At 40.9% G+C, this 20,457-nt stretch overlaps 1 protein-coding gene across 5 annotated transcripts in view; it reads left to right on the top strand.

Moving 5' to 3' along the window:
* LOC124118834 (protein numb-like) overlaps positions 1 to 20,457 on the top strand; it is a 112,229-nt gene that overhangs the window by 22,134 nt on the left and 69,638 nt on the right. The window contains exon 1 of one of the 5 annotated variants that reach the window (XM_046481181.2): positions 14,831 to 14,855. The exons of the other annotated variants lie outside the window; for them this stretch is intronic. The gene's annotated coding sequence lies outside the window, so the exon portion shown is untranslated. Of the gene's footprint in view, positions 1 to 14,830; positions 14,856 to 20,457 lie in introns of those variants that run through there. 5 annotated transcript variants of the gene reach the window in all.

The following is a 20,457-nucleotide window of genomic DNA, read 5'->3' as shown; positions in this document are numbered from 1 at the left end:
ATGCGGCATAAAATATTAACTTACACTATTTTTAGGGAATACTAGGGAGTTCACATCACTTCCAGGAATGCCCCTGCACAGAGAGGAAATAAATAACAATAATAATAACAGCTGGCCAATGACATACATGTGTACAACTAAAATGTATGTGTGCCCGGTGTCTTCATCATGTTCATAGGAAATACAGTAGGTGCATATTGGTACTGAAGTTGCCCATAAGAGACAAGCACGTGTCAGTGTTTGGTACTCATCTGAGCATATGGCCAAACTTACATGAACTCATTTGAATGATAGGAAGTAACTTTTAGACAATATTAACACATTCTTTGAAAAGGGGACAGTTTGGGAGTATCTTCATCTGGCTCTATTTCCAACGATGCTTACTTTCCCAGAAAAGCTGTTTTCATCATTGCTTAATTGAAACAACAGGAACAAGCGTCAATTAGTGTTATCAGTGAAAGGACTTGTACTAGTCATCAGGGCAACAGGGAGAGAGTGTGCCGTCATACTTCCAGTGCTGGGTTGCACTGTTACATTTGATGAGTTTAAGGTGGACAGGGGGGGGAATTGGTCTAAGGCACAGAAATTCAATGTGCAGAGTTGCGTCCCTTGTTCTTGCCAGGATCCTGGAATCATGTTTTCAAATCCCAATTTGGTTGACAATGTGATTAAGGCATTCAAACCCCGGAAATATCCTGGCCTATTCACTGTGCATGACTACTTTTCTTGATCAACATTATGTGTTTCAGATTTACATGTTATTTCGTATTGGTTTAGTTGGTTCCAAATGAAATTCCGACACATTGAATGTACATTAGAAGCAGCAAATCTGAAAACACATGTGAATCTTCTAATTTGTGAGTGTGTGATGCTAAGATGGATGATGATCAGTAGACTAGGTATTATAGTTGGATAGGGCAAATTTTAATGTGATAGATTTATTATAGGAGCTTTTCAAGGCAATTGTCAGATGGCATCCAAATACTGGATTAGTTTGCCAAGAGGTGACTATGAGGATTCTTATAGAAGATTGAAAATGGATTGTCCCTTTACCACAACACTTGATGTAAGGGGCGGTTGGGTAGCCTAGCGGTTAAAATGTTTGCTCGTAACGCCGATGACCCGGGTTTGATTCCCCACAAGGGTACAATATGTGAAGCCCATTTCTGGTGTCTCCTGCCATGATATTGCTGGAATATTGCTAAAAGCTGCATAAAACCATACTCATGCAATCACATACTTGATATGAAGTTACTAAATCCGCTCAAATTATGATTTATGTGTATTGTACTTCAACATGTTAGTTGACCTTCTTCGATAAGCTCCTTGTAAGTAGAGCTGCAATAAATCAGTGTGTGTTTTGCCTTGGGTTATCATATTATATATTATCTTGAAAGCATGTCATCAAATCAGTTTCATAGTGTAGTAATACGTTTACAGATAGCATACCCGATCACCTGTAAAACTTCAAAATGGTTTAAATGTTTAGAATGGTTCATAAGAGGCGACTAACGGGCTTGGGCGGTCAGACTCGCTGACTTGGTTGATCCATGTCATCAATCCCAATTGCATGGATCGATGCTCATGATGTCAATCACTGGATTATATGATCCAGACTCGATTATTTACAGACCGCCGTCATGTAGTTAGAATATTGTTGAGTGAGGCTTTAAACAACAAACGGACATCACAAGCTTCAGCCCTGCTCACTTACGAATTTAAGATAATATCTATACAAAACGACTATAATATCGATGATGTTAAGCAACATGGATGTTGGTGCCCCTAAACACTAAAGTTGGCTTCCTGACATAAGTAGGATTTGTCAAGAAAAAATCTCACTTATCATGATTAACACAAGCCTTGATATATGTGATGAGGACCCCAAGGTGACAGAAAACACTGCTTGTTCAGGCTGCACTTGCCTAGTATGGAACTTGACCTTCGTTTGTCTGGAGAGTCAGAAAGGGTTGTTAGCTGCAGTGTATTATTTACAGAGTTCCAGGAAGGAAACAAGATTCATAAACAGCTCTACTTGACCCAGGTACAAACTCTGAGCTTTTTTGTCATTAACAGTATCGGCCAAAACATTATGTTCACCGGTAGGTTTTCCTTGCCAGATTAGGTGGTATCCAAGCTTGTTGTTGAAGTCCTTGGGGGATTGGGGGTCCCAATGTTTAGTGTCATAGTTCGATGTCATTAGTCTTAAAATTGATCTGCTACAGCATTGCCATCTGCTTGATGGTAAAACTGGTAGTCCACAAGGAAATGTCACCAGCTTTTCCTGTCTTTTCCTTGTCTCAGGGGGCGGTGGGGTAGCCTAGTGGTTAGAGCGTTCACTCATCAGGCCGAAGACCCTGTTTCGACTCCCCACATGTGTACAATATGTGAAGCCCATTTCTGGTGTCCCCCGCTGTGATATAGCTGGAATATTGCTAAAGTGGTGTAAAACCATACTCACTTACTCCTAGCCTCAGAGCAGCAGATTTTTGTTACTTTCTAACCCGGATTGCTGCTCCCTCAATTATTTACTGGTCGCCATATATCTGGAATGTTAATGTGGTGGAACACATTCAGTCACTCCCCACACAAGTTTAGTGAGTGAGTGAATTGGGTTTAATGCCGCTTTGAACAGTATCCCAGTTATATCACGGCGTGTCAGCTTAGTGTGGGAGGAAAGCTCGAAGTGATGCAGGACTCAGACGTTTACCACTTTGGTGAAACCCATGAGCACGGATATGGTGCTGAAAAAACGAGAAACATAAATGGGGCGAACGAGGATTCGAACCCACAATTTCGGGCATGTCCTAGGGCTGCAACTGCACATTGAATTGCGGCACCTTAGACAACTGTGCCCCCTACACAGGTTAACTGTGCTAGAGGAACAAGAGTATCTCTTTCTCTGGGCAAGTAAGGTTAATGCGTCCGTCCAACTAACATGACTAAGAAGACCATGGCTTGAATATGGTGGAATCAGACAAAACAATAACCTGGGATCAATAAGCCTGACAGCAGAATGTCTGATCAACTGGTCAACACAGCTCCATCGATGTCGCTTCATTAAACAAGCAGAGCACCATCATCAGTATTGACATATGTAACTTTTGAGGTGTTTTCGGTTAAAGTACTGTATTTGATATAATAAGCACCCAGGGCGCTCTCAAAATTAGAAATAAGGGGGTCTTATTTGAATATTATTTTGGTGAAAAAAAACCAGAGTTGAAAGATGTATTTCGTGGTTTATACTGACAGGCTGAAATGTATATATACGACAGATATATTTTTCCAGAATTTATTTGCTCATAATTAAGGGTGCATATAACACACGAGTGTGTCTTATATGCGAATAAATAAGTCTTATGTACATTGATCAATCGGAAGGGGTGCTAATTAGGATTGTTCACTAGCCAATATATTAGCAAATATCGCCGTGTGTGTTTATTAGACTGGGGCGCTTATTACGTCGAATACGGTAATCAGTGAACGATCATCATTATTCACCATCACATTGGATGTTAAATAAACCCGAGTTGTGTCTTCTTCAAAACTGCCTGTGAGAAGAGCTGTAACACAAAAATAATAACATTATTAGCATAGATACCTAAAAGTAAACATGTAAATGGTTCATGAAGTTAGTCCATATTTCAATTCACAACTCTGTTCTCAATCTAAACAACAGATACAGATTCCTGAAGCTTAAGTAAATGTTCGTACCCTTCCCCTCATTTGAAGAAAAGCTGACACCTCCAGAAAGTGGATACGAAAAGTTGAATAACCCTTGCAACCTTAACAGGTTCCACACCCCTCCCCAACCCTTAAAACAAGGTGCCCCCCAAGTCAAGTGTTACTCTAGTCAGTGTTCACTTGCTGCTCTCTCTTCTCTTCTCTTTTCTCTCTCTCTCCTCTTCTTTCCCCTCCTCTCCTCTCTCCCCCCCCCCCCCCAAAGTCAAGTGTTACTCTGTTAAGTGTTCACTTGCCCCCTGGCCACACCTCTGGTCAACCACTTTGGCCTCTTTCAAGTCACAACACTGGAATCCTGATGTCCCTTTTGACATGAATGACCCATGCCTGACCGAGGGATAACTGCCCGGTAGTCACAAGGCTAAATATTTACCTCCCAATGTCCATTTAACTAGTCTTACACCGTAAGAGTGTGAAATATCAGTCTGATGCTAAAGTTTGTATAAGGCTTGTCTAGTCCCTGCTTAACCTGAGGTGATCAGCTATACATGTGTCTTACCTGACAAATGTGTTGATCTTACACCGCATATACTAAATGGCTCAGTTAGAAGTCTTTGTGTGGTGATTGGAATACGTTGGGATTTCATCATTGGTTTGTTCCAAGCAGTCTATCATTATTAACAATCAGTTACAAATAGTTGGTAAATATTTCCGATAAAACAATTCGAAGAATTAGCTTATGTCATAATTTGACATTTTTTTAAATTTTGAAATTAATCCTTAAAATATTTTATTGGTTGAATATTACTGGTGAGTGTATTTATGTGTAATCATGAAAGGATAAAATTGGACAAAAGCATTATGTAAATTTTTTTTATTTTCATAACAACTTATGGACATGTAGACTTGATGATAAAATCAGTATTTTAACACATCAAATAATATTTTGTTTCACTCTCTTATTTACATCCACAGCTGATCATTTCATTGGTGCAGGGTAAATAAATAATCATTGGACATTTTGGGTAGATTGGGCTGTAAGAAGGAGTCCTGTCTGAAGAGTCTGACACAGCACAGATACTATCTCATGTAACACTGGCTTAAATGTTGGATTGTAGAGCAGATAATGGCTGGCTGAGTGAGGGAGGTCCGAGACCACTTGTGGTGGCTCTGGTGGGGAATGTTAATACCACACAATCATGTATAATCTGTGAGACCTTCTTTGTAGTGCTAGGTCTCCAGGAAAGATGTTTCCACGAAGTCTTATCAGGCACTTTGTCGATTATTCAAGATGTATGTTCTCAAGGGTCATGGTAATCTTGGCATTGTTTTTGTAGGATGATATTTTATCGGCATATGTGATAACACTTATACAGTGTATCATATTTGTTAGTCATTAGGAAAGCCTTTTCTGTAATCAGGATCATTCATGAATAATTCAGGAAGAAATATGTCAGCTTGCAGAACGTGCTCAGCTTTCCGTTTGGTAGCTTTATTTTCCCTTTGTAAAGGGCTTGTTAAATACATTTGAGTTTGTGATGTGACATAGGTCACATGAAAATGTATGAAGGTGAAATTTCAGAATGGATTGTTCAAACAGTGACGGGTCATGACAGTCCTCCTGTCCTTATCTTGAATACCGTTATCTGGGGACTCTGGTTTAGTGCTTATCTCGTAGTTATGCACAGACCATCTACGCCTATGACTAATCATTCACCTCATTCAATCTGTTAATGTTGATTATGTCACCATTTTTCAGTGGCACGGGTGGCCCAGTCGTCTAAGGCGCCGCGATTCGCTGTGCAGAGTTGCGTCCCTTGGGCATGCCAGAAACCTATGATTGTGGGTTCGAATCCAGGTTCGCCCCAATTCTGTTTCTAGGTTTGTCAGCACCATACCCGTGCTCATGGGTTTGACCGAAGTGGTAAACGTCTAAGACCTGCATCACTTCGGGCTTTCCTCCCACATTAAGCTGATATGCCACGATATAACTGGAATACTGTTAAAAGCGGCGTTAAACCCAACTCACTCACTCACTCGTCGTCTTGTCTTGGTGTATTTCACATAAATTACCTCCACTAACTTGGGGAACGCATGTTGCCCAGTTGGCTGAGGTGCCGCAATTTGATGTGCCGAGTTGCATCTCTTTGAGATCCCAGAAACCGCTTATTGTATTATTGTAGGTTGGTTTCCCCATTAGCCCTGATTATATTTCTAGGTTTGTCCACACCATACCCGGGCTTGTGGGTTTCACCAAAGTGGTAAACGATTAAGACCCTCATCACTTCAGGTTTTCCACCTACATTAGCTGACATGACCTGATATATCTGGAATACTGTTCAAAGTGGTGTTAAACCCAGCCCACTCACTCACTCATTCATTCACTTGATAATTATTAAGGACATAGATATTGACGGTTGCAAGCATATCTCTACATCACTTGTCTCCCCCCCCCTCCCCTGAAGCACATGTTTTCGGTGATTACAGTTATATCGACAAACGCTATTGGATCTAATTGACAGTCCCAGTCCGCCCCTCGACTCGGCTGCCATTATGCTGTGCCACTGATGGGTGGAACACTCAAACTGGAGCTGGACTTGATATGTTCTCATTTTACTGTGATAGATTTCTATTACCAATACAATCATCTCTATCCGAGTGGGATGTTTAAATCGGGGGCTTATTTAGCATGATAGGTGCTGACGTTATACCACGGACGTTCGGGGTATATAGTCCGTAGTCCAAGTGTCTGTGCCACACATTCATTAGGATTCCGTAACCCTAGATTATTTCAGTTATTACAAGTGGTTTACTGACCATGCTGACCTTGTCTCTAAATATTTACCCAACATGTTTTTTATCACAATGTTTTCAATTATTCTGGCTATTCCTGAACAAAGTACCTTCCAAACACACAGTCAGTCCTAAGTGTGGACAGACATGGGAGTGGGTGGTGGGATCGGATGTTCATGGTAGACCTTTACAGTGAGTCTCTCAAAAAACATATTTTACAGAATTTTTTTTATCTTAACAAAATGTAATAAAAAGGAGCCCAGAGACTCTCTTCCTGAAAGTGCAGTAATCTGGACTTGCACACTATTATAGACTTGCATGGACTGTATTGGATATATTTGTTTCAGGCTTGGCCACAGTCTGTTATTTTCATGTGTTTGTTGGTTGTTTAACATTGTTTGATGTTGCCTTCAGCATTATCAGACCAACCTGTGATTGATACTGTCATGGGATACTATGAACCAAGTCACCGAGCCTGACCACCCATTCAATATATTTATCATTATGAGACTGCCTCCGTGGTCTAGTGGTAGAGCGTCCGCCCGGAGAGCGGAAGGTCCGGGGTTCGATCCCTGACCGCGTCATACCAAAAGACATTAAAAGATGGTACTTGTTGCTACCCTGTCTGGCGCTCGGCATTAAGGGGCTAAAACAAGGACTGGTCGGCTCGGAGTCAGTATACTGTGTCTGAGTGGGGTATTCATGTTAAACTGCGGCATGGTATCTCAGTGTGCTAGCACTATAAATCGGCATCAGTCCAGACTAGTACAAGCAGCCACACACACACACATACGTGCATGCACGTCGTTATATAAGTGCAGTAATCTTGGACGCGACATTAAACCCCATTTCACTTCACCTTTATCATTATGAATAGGTTTCTAGAAGCCTGGGGCAATCCCCCAGGGCCCTGTTCACTATGTTCAAGAGTAATGCTGTAATGATATTGCTGTGGGACTGCATGTTGCAGTCTTCGTGTGCTGTAAAGCAACAACTAGTCTTTCAATATGGGTAGGCCAATGGGTAGTGTGTTGGCTATTCTTGCTGAAAACCTGTGATCAGATCCCACCTGTGTACAAAAAGGGATTATCTAGGATAGTACCTGTGGCTGGCAAATTGAGAAAAAATAATTATTTTGGTCAAAATTGGCACATTTTAAAAGGGTTTTCTTTTCCTAAATTCGGTGGTATTTTAACATTGCATACAGTAAATTCCTCTTCCACATCATTGGCCTGTTGTCAGTGATACACAAGTTACCTCTACAAAGTCATAACATGTCATTGTATCCCAATCAATCACTGGATTGTCTGGTCCAGTCTCGATTATTTACAGACCGCTGTCATATAGCTGGAATATTGCAGAGTACAGCGTAAAACATCAAACAAACAAAGTCATAACATTAGTTATAAATTTATTGACATGAATTGGGAAACTGACATTTGCTGCAGACTTGTGTGAGCAGGCCTATATATTTCCCTGTGTTCATGTTCACCCCTCACTCACCTCCCCTGATATTACTGGCAGACGTGTCGTGTGGTGCAAAAAAACTCCAGACTCGGCACGGGGTATTCAGTCCGTGAGTGAGTGAGTAACTGTTGTCACAGCAATGTTCTAGTTACATCTGGGTGGCCTGTCAATAATCTGATTGGGACCAGCAAACTCAAGTCAGTAGAAATTGCAGGAGTACTCGATATGATTTCCTTATGGATACATGAGTAAAAAAAGGAAGGCCTTGTTCATCCTTGCTTTCCCAGCCTTGAATCAATACGTGTTATGGCAATGATCTCACAGACTGTCTGTAGTGATTCTTCATTCTATGCTCATTATTCATCATTCATCATGATGGTAACCTGATGAAGGTCGTGGGGGGAATCTTGGTGTAAGCTGCTGCTTCTACCAATCCAAAGATTGATGCATTTTGTGATAATTCAGAACATTGACAGATCTGACCTTGACCTTCTGAATCAGGAGACCCTTCAGATCACTTGACTATTTTTTTTATTCAGGATTTGGGGGCACGTGTTGCCCAGTCATCTAAGGCGCCAACGCAGAGTTGCGTCACTTATGATTGTGGGTTCGAATCCCAGTTCGCCCCGATTATGTTTTTAGGTTTGTCAGCATCATACCTGTGCTTGTGGGTTTCACCGAAGTGGTAAAGTTTGAGTCCTGCATCACTTCGAGCTTTCCTCCCACATTAAGCTGACATGTCGTGATATAACTGGAATACTGTTAAAAGCGGCGTTAAACCCAACTCACTCACTCACATATTCAGGACTTCTATATCATGTATATCAAGAGAAGTTCACAGAAGTGTAAATTATCCTTCTCTGAATGTCTTGATATATAAGGATCTAAGCTCCTACACTTGTTCAAGTTGGTATTTAGGACTATGTTCTTGTGTGCATTATGATAATTAAGTAATGAAGATGAGCCAAAAACCTGTCAGGCATATGCATGTGATAGAACATGACAATTTGTTGTATAATGTTACTGTGTCACTGGTATGATATTGATGATAATGCCCGGTCTCAGTTGTCTTGCCCTTATTCGGCTGCTCTGAAACCATAGAGGACCCATGATGATCCGGGTTAGAATTGGTCTTCAGCAACCCATACTTGCTGTAATAGGCGACTGTGCTTTTTGTAAGAGGCGACTAACAGGATCGAGTGACAAGGCTTGTTCGCTTGGTTGATGCATGTCATCGTATCCCAAAAACGTGGATCGATGCTCATGATGTCAATCACTGGATTGTCTGGTCCAGACTCGATTATATACAGACTGCCATCATATTGCGGGAATATTAAGTGCGACATTAAACAACAAACAAACAAGGAAGATAACAAGGAAGCTAAACAGACAGCTGCATGTCTCAAAATGTGGTCACTGATTTAACATTTTAAATAATTTTGTACCTGGAGTCTTTGGAAGGTGTATAAATTTATTCGGTTGCTTTTAGATCCGCTATAATTATTATTCCAGACATCACCATTGCTCTACTAAGATGATGCTCTGATTTCCATATGTAACCTGCACCTGGAATATCTTCAAACTTGTTCCATTCTTGCATTGTATGGTTAAAGTATGGTCATGAGGAGTTAACAGGTAATTGACCACAAGAATGTGGTGTAATTATTTAAAATTCCATAATCAGGCCCAAAATACCACCTACTTTCCTGGCAATTTTGCGATGACTAGACTTATTGTGGGAGATGAGATAGAAGCATCAAGTCGGCTTAATCGAAGTCGCTGCCGATGGAAATGACCACTGGAGGAATGCACATGACTGATTGGCCAGCCAGAGCCATTTCCAAGACAAAGACTGGATAAATCCCTTACTGGGGCCAGTCGGGAGGTGCTGACTTTTTCTGAAGAGGATTGGAGATGGCTTGTGGCTAAGCCGCATGTGATGTCGCTATTGCATTAGGCCCACTCGGGGAGACATCATGGGCGATATGGGTCGTAATGAACGTTAAAGCTTGACTGGCCGCAAGGACCTTCTTCTTGAGAGCCTCAGCTTAGAGAGCCTGTGTTCGTTGGACCTTTCAGTAAGAGCTTCTATCTTAACCTGAAATAGCCAATATACGGTCTGAGGGCATGTGACTATCTTTTAGGACTGGCATCCATGTAATACCTGCGTGTATATCTGGGACTTTTATTTTTGTCTTTTTTGTTGGGAGTGAGTGAGTATGGTTTTACGCCGCTTTAAGCACTATTCCAGCAAAATCATGGTGGGGGACAACAGAAATGGGCTTCACACATTGTACCCATGTCGGGAATCGAAACCAGGTCTTGGGCATGACAAGTGAACGCCTTAACCACTAGGCGACCCGGCTGCCCCCGTTGTTCTTTACAAAGTTGTATTTCTTATGTTTTCTTTCTTTGACTTTCATATTAACCTTCTAGAACCTCACAGGCAGTATACTACCCAGGAAGCTGAGAATAACTGGTCCATTGACAGGGGTAATAATAATGTAGCACAATGAGTATTCACTTGGTGAATAGAAATTGGCCCAATATAAATGGACTTGTTATTTTGTGAAGATCATTAAATATTATTATTATACATAATACTGTGAAGCTGGAATAATGTCTGGTAGAATCCGGTAGAATCATGCAGTCGGAGAATACAAGGCATTCACATCAGGCAACTACCGCCATCTTCCCAAGGCAAGGGCGTTAACTGACGATAAAAATCCTATTTCCAGCCTTGCCAAACTAGGCTGGAATTATGGAGTTATATTTTGGCTGGATTAACAAGTCCATGCATAGTCCATTCAAAATCGCGTAATGAAATCAACACATTGTCCAGGTTTCGGTTGAAGTTTATTGCTTATCAATATTATATCTCTTTTTCAGCATGTGCTTGGAAAAATGAGTTATTGTTTTTCAGAATGCACTTGTACAGTAATTATTATGGACCCTTAAATCAATAGGTTTTTAGATGTAATACAAACAGCCTACTTTCTCAATAGCAATTTTGAGCTTGTCACTTTATGAGAATATATAGCATGAACCACATTTACAACAGCCAGTATTTCCTGTGTGTGCAACTGGTTTGTTTTGTGGCTCTGTAAGACGGAGCCAGGTAGCGGGAGCCTGCTATGTACACCTACCCTGTCTGCTAATCTAGGTCACACGATATACAGCACTGCTCTGCCGTGTCACAGTTGACACATGATGGTTGACAGGCGTGTTGTTCTTTTTGAATGTTACTATGAAAACATGGGCTTATTTGTGTTTGTGATGTGTTCCGTGGTATATTGCATATTCATCACAATCTTCTAAAACGTGACAGTTTCAGCCATGAATGCAAATATGCTGTCTGTGAAATGTTGATTTGTAGGCAGCATGTACTCTTATATGCAAGGTTAAAGAAATAAAACGGCACGACATCGATTAGAGTGGAACATGCTCAGCTATCTTGGCTGTGATTAATTCTGTTTATGACAACATTTTTTTGTGAACTTGAGTCTATTGATCTTGTTCATTTGAGAAACGCTTCCTAGTTACCAGATTAGAGTGAAAGCAGCAGGAAGCATTTTGACTGTGGAGACCTAACTCGATAAGGACAAGAATTAGATTGAAGAAAGACTGGATAAGGAAGGGTCCTGTGAGACTTAGGTTTCTCTATTGTGGTAAATGTCTGAGACCTGCATCACTTCGGGCAATCCTCCCCCATCAAGCAGACATGCCATGATATGACTGAAATACTGTTCAAGTGGCATTCCAAACTGATTCACCTACTCCTCTGACACTGTACGATCTTCCGAGGAAGACGTGGGGGGCACGGGTGGTCCAGTTGTACGAGGCCCGCTATTTGCTGTGCAGAGTTGCATCCCTTGGAAACCTATGATTGGGAGTTCAAATGCCTGTCCAGCCCAATTATGTTTCTAGGTTTGTAAGCACCATACCGTGCGGATTTCACCTAAGTGGTCAACGTCTGAGACCTGCATCACTTCGGGCTTTCCTCCCACATCAAACTGACACGATGTGATAAAACTGCAATACTGTTAAAAGCAGCGTTAAATCCATCTCACTCAATCACTCGGAGTGAGTGAACTGCTTTGAACAGTATTTCAGTTACTTCACACTGTGTTGGCTTCATCATGATGTTAGACAAGGAAAGTCCAAAGTGTCATACCCTCACAGTTTACTACAAGTGAAATCCACAAGAACGGGTATGGTGCTGACTAACCAAGGATCATAATTGGGATCACAGGATCCTGACATGGCTAAGGAAGGCAACTCTACTCAGTTAAATGCAGCATCTTAGACAACTGATCGCCATCCATGATACCCTTTAAGAAATATCTTCAATATGCATTTGGTGTTGTACATATGTGTAACATAACGTCCAGTTTCTTGTCCAGTGAACAAAACCCAGAGCTGGATAGTTGGTGGCATAGACTTGTCACAGAGTGGTGAATAATCTCCTGTAGGTTATCTGCTGTAGGCTAAACTTCATGTACCAAACATTCTATATTTCAAGCTGACAGTAATGTGGTTGACTGTGCCTGTGGAAGAGAAAATTATGAGACCAACTTATGTCCGTCATTAATTTGTATAATCAAAGGTTAATGCAACACCGACAAAGAGGTTGTATATTTGCGGTTGTCAACGTTGAAGATAATGGTGGGTTGGATTCTTGGTAAGTTCCCTCAGGCGTCAGACACACCACTTTTCCCCAATCCTCATTGACATTTCTGACTGCTGCAACCATTTCGCCCGTCTGCTCGGGCTATTTCCAGATCTCCGAATGATCAACGCCAATACTTAAACACGGTATCCCTTGTATGATTGCAGTGGAACAAGTTAGACTTAATGGGTAGCTTACAGAATCTTGCGGAGTGTCTTGTAATTCGGCAGGTGAAGTCAAGTTTGTCCATGGATTTTGCTGTGCATAAATAGGATGTAGTAGGACATGTCTATATTATCCGGTTTTGATATTCCTTATAAAAATAACTTATCTTTTTTATCGTAATATCTTGTCTTCTTTATCATAATAACTTGTCTTCTGTATTGTAAAACTTATTTTCTTTATCATAATAACTTGTTTTCTTTTTCATAACTTTTTTTTCATTTTCATGATAACAGGGTTAGAAACTAACATATTTAGTCCACTAGTCCTTATAATGATAACACATAGCAAAACCCTTAATAATGGCAAATTTCTTCTTGTCCTTATGGTACCTTTTTTAACTATTGGCCAGTTTGGCAAGGACTATAGGACTAGTGCCAATTTCTAATGCTGTAATAACTTGTCTTCTTTATCAAAATAAGTTGTTTCCTATCATAATAACGTGTCTTCTGTATTGTAAAAACATATTTTCTTAATCTTAATAACTTATTTTCATTTCCATGATAACTTGTCTTCTTTATCATAATAATTTGTTTTATGTATCATAATAACTTGTTTCAGACATTTTGGAAAAAATGTCTGCCAATAATAATATTCCACTTGTCACGTGCTAATCCATCTAGATAGTTGCTGACAATGCTACACGAGGGTAACCAGAAGTAAGGATCAGTCTTAAACCTGTTTTCTAAGTAGGGAAGAAAAGCCAGTTTTAATGTTTCTACAAAATTGCTTATGGTAGATTAAAATGGCCCTTCAAGATCATGATTCTCAAGGTTTAATGTTAAGGTGATCTGAGATAAGTAAAATAACACCCAACTCCTACACATTCCCTCCAAACTTGTTCATGTTTTAGCAGATTATATAATCAAAGTGGAAAGCAAGAAATACTCAGCATGCTAATGCTCAAGAAAATGAACACGTTCCAAACTAAACTCAGGCCCTAAATTCAATATCCTCGCCACACTCATGAATCCTAGGTGCAGTAAAGACATCAGCTGTTTGGAAATGGGTAAGCAATGTTCAAAATGAAAGACGGTGCTTGGGTCCTTGAGGTTTGGTGGTGTGTGAATCTAGAATCTACTCAGTTGAATTTTCAACACTTTGGGTAGGACAAGGACTTTTTAATCTTAATTTCAGACCGCCTCCGTGGTCTAGTGTTCGAGCGTCTGCCCGGAGAGCGGAAGGTCCAGGGTTCGATCCCCAGCCTCATCATACCAAAAGACGATAAAAGATGGTACTAGTTGTTACCCTGTCTGGCGCTTGGCATTAAGGGGCTAAAACAAGGACTGGTCGGCTCGGAGTCAGTATACTGTGTCTGAGTGGGTATTCATGTTAAACTGCGGCATGGTATCTCAGTGAGCTAGCGCTATAAATCGGCATCAGTCCAGACTAGTACAAGCAGCCACACACAACCACGCACACACACACACACGTGCATGCACGTCACTATATAAGTGCAGTAATCTTGGACACGATGTTAAACCCAATTTCACCTCACATAATCTTAATTTCAAAGACTTAGTGGGTAAAGTGTCCTACCCACAGCAGACACTACTTGTTTATTTCTTGCTGTGACACACAAAAAAGTGCTTAGTCATTCCCCTCATTTTCATATTTTGTCCGATATGAAGCCTACTTCATAACCTTACTACCACTGTTTGTTGTAAATATCTATTGATTTTTTTTAAATGACCTGTTTTGATAAATACTTCGTGTAACTCACACCCAACCACTCCATCTAGGTGTACATATGTGTCCATACAAACAGTCAGTGATGCATGTCGTATGCTCAGTTGCATTTTTGCTCGAAACACAATCTAACCCAAGTGTAATGTCCCATTTTGTATTCCAGTGGCGAGACATTCATTTTTATGCTTGCCAGTTTCTTCGCTTGGCTATATTCTGTCAAACCCAAGGTGAAGGTCAGAGTGAATTCCCTCCTCGACATCGTGAGAATGTTTTGCTTGAGTGATTTTGCTACCGGGATACACTTACCATCTCGCTTACTTGGAAGTATATGAAGGTATTTATGCTAACAGATGAAATACATCTAATTAACATCTGAATAAGAGCAAGTTATGTTCTGTGTAGATAGTCTATCCAGCAGTGTTTGATCTGCAGGACGTTCCTGCAAAGGACTATATTCAGAGACACATACCTCACATAGTTGTCCTACTTGTTAAAATATTCCCAGCTATCACTCAAGTTTGAATTTAACAGGTTTGACTTTGCTTTGTCATAACTCTGTTCGCGATAAAGAATGTTCTTATAGGCTAGTGCAGTTGTTATTTCAGACGTAGTTTCCTTTGAGGCTGCACTTCATTGTTGATGTGATTGTTAACCACTATGGTATGCAGTAACAACTTCTATACTTCACATTGTGTTTATATCACATTGGTAGCTGTTGTATAAAGTCTGTTTATGACCTGTATGATGAGTTTGAAATCCTGCTCTTAGATTGTTGATGTGAAAGTTATGACATTGTTCTGCAGCTGATTAAATAGACTGATTGATAACATGGACTTACTTACTTACAGTGACTTGCTTGATAACGGTGTTAGAACCTACACTGAAACGACGCTCTCAATTGTAATAAAGAAGTTGTTCATCCATAAATTTTTATCCTTACTTAGTACTCCATCTTCTAAATGCCTATCTAAGAAGTCAGATCTTAGTTCTCATTCTGACATTAGCCAATCAGAAAAAAATTCTCATGCTTTGTGGCACTAGTTTCAAACTGCTAACTCCGCTTCGAAACATATTTTGACAAATTCTTGATTAAAATTTTGAAACCTGAACAAAATATCATTCTGGAGGAATAGTTATTAGATGGCCTAGATTGTATGGATTCTGTCTTAAAGCCTATTAATTTTTCGAGGTTACATGATTAGAAAACACATTCCGACTGTCACGATCTTGGAAGTGATGCTCTGGTTGGTCGGATGAAAGGTCGTTCTGACGTGACCCGTAATGGGATGTCCTAAGATCTTTGTTTAACAAGAACTTAGATCTGATTTTGATGAGATTGAGTGAACTGGCACCTAGTAAGCAACAATCAGTTCAGCATCAACTACCAGTGATGTGTGTCAGAAAGTAACCTCTGTACATTGCACTCTCAACTGGTTGGGGTTTCACTTATACCATTCATGTCTTCCTGTCACACTGGATAATGTAAGTTTAACACAAAGCATGCATTATATCTATCTATAACTGTTCAAATTCAATATTATTATGGTAAATGTGCATGTGCAGATATGTGTACTTGATGGCAGACTTTGTCGAACTAGGATCTCATGATTTGATGTGTATCTCAGAATTTCAGAACGTATCTAAGATTTTTGTTAAATTGATATAAATCTCTTTAAAAGTCAGCAATGAGTTACATGAACTAGAACAAGAATAAGATGTTAGTTACAGATTGGTAATTTGATAGTTTGAACACTTGCTAGTCCTATAACAATTTGAAAGGGTCTGGACCGCCTCCGTGGTCTGGTGGGAGAGCTTTTGCCTGGAGAGTGGTTCAATTCCCAGCCGCATCATACCATTGAAAGACATTTCAAGATGGTACTTGTAGTTACCCTGTATCGCAATAAGGGGCGAAAACAAGGACAGATCAGTCAGTATACTGTGTATAGTATAGTATAGTGTGGTATTCATGTTAAACTGCAGCATGGTATCTCAGTGGGCTAGCACTACAAAATTGCCACTACGCACGCACATCGCTACATAAGCGCAATAATCATGGACTCATGGATTTTAAAGCCCATTTCACCTTACTTTGACTCAGTTTTAAAGTCTGGCATGCTTGGATCTAAAACGTTCTTTGTTTCACAAGCATTTTGGACCCGTAGAGATCCAGGTTAAAATATGTCTTCAACAACCCATGCTTGCTGTGAAAGGCGATTATGCTTGTCGTAAGAGGTGACTAACAGGATTGGGGGGTCAGGCTCGCTGACTTGGTTGAAGCATGTCATCGTATCCCAATTGCTTGGATCAATGCTCATGATGTCAATCACTGGATTGTCTGGTCCAGACTCGATTGTTTACAGACTGCTGTCATCTAGCTGGAATATTTTGGCGTTAATCAACAAACAAACGAACAAACACAAGCATCATGTACACTTACTGTGGAACTTATGTTTGAGATGCTGGTCATGTGTGTGATATAGTCCAAATACTCAAATTTATAGTTTCTGTTATGTCGCATGTTTTCATATTTCTTGGGGTCCAGTGTTACTGTAACTGTTAGGTTGAAAGCCAAAATATCCCAAGTGTGTTGGTAATTAATGGGACTATTTTCATTGCTGTTTGATTGACGAGCCTCTCCAAAACCCATCATCACAAGTGGTAGACGCCCGGCTGCTCAAATGTGGAAGTTGTTTCTAAGCAAGCCTGACCACCCGATCCTGTCAGTCACCTCTTAGGACAAGCATTGTTGCCTTTGACGGCAAGCACCAGGGTTCCTGAAGACCTATTCTAACCTGGATCTTCTCGGGACTCAAGGAAATGAGACTGAAATACTTGTTGACATATGTACGTGTCTCCTAAGTACAGAGTACAAAGTACATGCATGGTGTTATGTGTACTCTAAGCTGATACCTTCCGTGTCATGGCTTACATGTGCTTGGTTTACCTGTCATGCAATGTAGGGAATTAGTAGGCATTTTTACAGACCCTGAAACAGAAATATTCCCAAATCCAATTCAGGTGATCTTGATTGCATCAATTTCCGAATATTAAGACTTTTTCTGGGATCTTTTATGTTATATATTAAAAGGTAAAAAACAAAAACAATAAATTTGAAAATTAAATCAGAGACTAAATGTGTGCCTATGGGAAGGAAGTCTATGGGAAGAGACAGGTAGTACAGTCACTATGTTTAAGCCGCGTTCTTGCCATCACACTAATGTTAAAAACCACTGATGTGGTGTCCCTGCTCTCGCCTCATCTAGCAGCAGACCTCAGGCACCCCATGGCCACCTTAAGCTGTATCAGTGAGCTATGTAGTTGGGGTTCATGCTGTGTTGCAGCATATAGGTTGTATATCATTTACATCTTAGAGGACCCGTGAAGATTCCGGGGTAGAATAGGTCTTCAGCAACCCATGCTTGCCGTAAAAGGTGACTCTGCTTGTCGTAAAAGACGACTAACGGGATCGGGTGGTCAGGCTCGCTGACTTGGTTGATGCATATCATCGATCCAAAATGCGTGGATTGATGCTCATGATATTAATCACTGGATTGTCTGGTCCAGATTCGATTATTTACAGACCGCCATCATATAGCTGGAATATTGCTGAGTCCAGCGTTAAACAACAAACCAACCAACCAACATGTGAGAGGAAAACCGAAAGTGAAGAAGGTTGAATAGGATCCTGTGAGCAGGTGGGGAGGGGGAGGAGGGTGGGGGGTGGGGGTGGGGATGATTCTAACACGGTAAATAATCAAGGTTGTGTACAGACTGAAATAAGAATATTTTCAAAATGATGTGCTTGACCTGTAACTTTGGTTATCACATATCCAACAACACAACAACAACAACAACAATAGGTGTGTACTTATATTGCACTAAACTCCTGACACAAGGTGTATGCTCAAAGTGCTATCATTGTTACATTACCCCAGTCAATGGATCAGGGTGCATTTGATTTTTTTTCATTCTCAGCTCCCTGAGGAGTAAACAACCCAAGCTGCCTATGAGGTGCTGGAAGGTTAACAGCCACATTATCTCATCCTACGTGGTACCATTCATTACTGAATGAGCAGAGGCATATGTCAAGCATAGTCACGTGTGCGTCAGTGTGGGGCAGCAACGAAGCAACGAAGCCCTAGAAACTCTCAGGTGTTAAGCTGGTGACCGCGGTTACCCATGCAACTATTCTGCACGATAGACGTTGCTAAACATCACCTGATTTGTGACCTGTGCGCTGTGCACAGGTCCATCTGCCAGTCTAGCATGTAGTATATGTCGTAAGGCTTATGTAATATGTTTATACCACAGCTGCAGTAATTCATGAGTATTGTTGCTCAGAGAACTAACTAAATGTGCATGGTCCTGGCCTCTTCAAGGGTTATCTTTAGAACACTGTTGTATAAAATAGTCTCAAATTCCTGAGTCTGAATATATATATGACATATGTTTAAAGTTTGTGCAGCACAGAATAAGCGGGGTGTTGATATAGGTCAGTGGTGAGACCTTGTTTGCCCACCTCAGCTGGAAGCGTTCAGCTCTTTCTCATGCTTCAGCTTGTAAGTGCGGCCCAAATGGCCCCCCTCCGTAATGGCCAGGTTTGTTGTCATACATTTACATAAATAGATGCTTTTATATCACAGGATAATTTAGCAGCGGATGTAGTGAATGAAAGTGAAGCTGAGTGTTGCTAAGTGCATGTTGTTTGCACGTTGCTTGATTGGGAAGTTACATGGTATTGAGAGGTGAGCTATGTGGGGGAGGGGGAGCTGTAGGGGGAGGGGGAGATGTGTGGGGGAGGGGGAGATGTGTCGGAGGAGGATGAGCTGTAGGGGGAGGGGGAGATGTGTGGGGGAGGGGGAGACATGATGAGAAATTGGTAGTTCCAGGGTCAGTGCAAGAGCATGTTGCTTGGTAGGGAAGTTGCATTGTATTGAGAGGTGAATTGTGCGGGGTGAGGGTGAGCCGTGTGGGAGGAGGGTGAGCTGTGTGGGGGAGGGGGAGATGTGTGGGGGAGGGGGAGACATAACGAGAAATTGGGGAGTACAAGGGTTTAGATTAAATACTCGACTATTCCAAGACTACATACTCCTACCGTGAACTATGACACAGGTTAAAATAAAATGTCAACACTAGAGAAAAATGAGATTCCATTGTGCATAGAAGGCAAAATAGTGGTGACAATTATATGAATAATGGACACTGAAAATCAGTGATGACTCCAGGTGACCCTGGAAAGGGTAAGCATGTCCTGTACAAGCCATTATGGGGATGTACCCGTGAAGATCCAGGGTAGAAGAGGTTGATGCATATCATCGGTCCCAATTGCGTGGGTCGATGCTCATGATATTAATCACTGGGTTGTCTGGTCCAGACTCGATTATTTACAGACCCCTGTCACATAGCTGGAATATTGCTGAGTGCGGCGTTAAACAACAAACCAACCAACCAACTGTTGCATGTTTCCTCAGTGTTGTGTCATGATTGGCCACACTTTAGGTATTAATGTAAAGGTTTTGCAGCTGAATGAATATATGTTTTGGAAAAGGGTCGAATCAAACTCAATTCTTTACAATTCTTGATGTAAGCTGATTTTGTATCCTGGTTTAGAACTGTACAAGCTTTTTATGTGTCTTCTATTATGTTGTCTCCAGTGTTGTGTCATGTTTTATGTAAAGGCTTTGCAGCTAAGTGAATGATTGCTTGATCAGTTTGGGAAAATGGTGGATTCATAATCTTCTTTAAGTTGATAATTTTTCCTGGTTTAGAAGAGTGCAAGCTTTTTGTTTGTCTTATGTCAACCAGTCAACTGAAGCACACATGATGTGGCATGTTAGGATGTAAAATGCACCAGGAAATGAGAAAACAGCGATCGATATGACTGGCATATCTTTGATATATCAAAAACAAAGGAAGGCACAGCAGGAATACAAGTC

Source organism: Haliotis rufescens, unplaced genomic scaffold (genome assembly GCF_023055435.1).
Source record: "Haliotis rufescens isolate VD_foot unplaced genomic scaffold, xgHalRufe1.0.p SCAF_3, whole genome shotgun sequence".
Taxonomy (NCBI): Eukaryota; Metazoa; Mollusca; class Gastropoda; order Lepetellida; family Haliotidae; genus Haliotis; species Haliotis rufescens.
The sequence above is the reverse complement of the archived record's forward strand: the minus strand, read 5'-3'. Positions and strand labels throughout refer to the sequence as shown.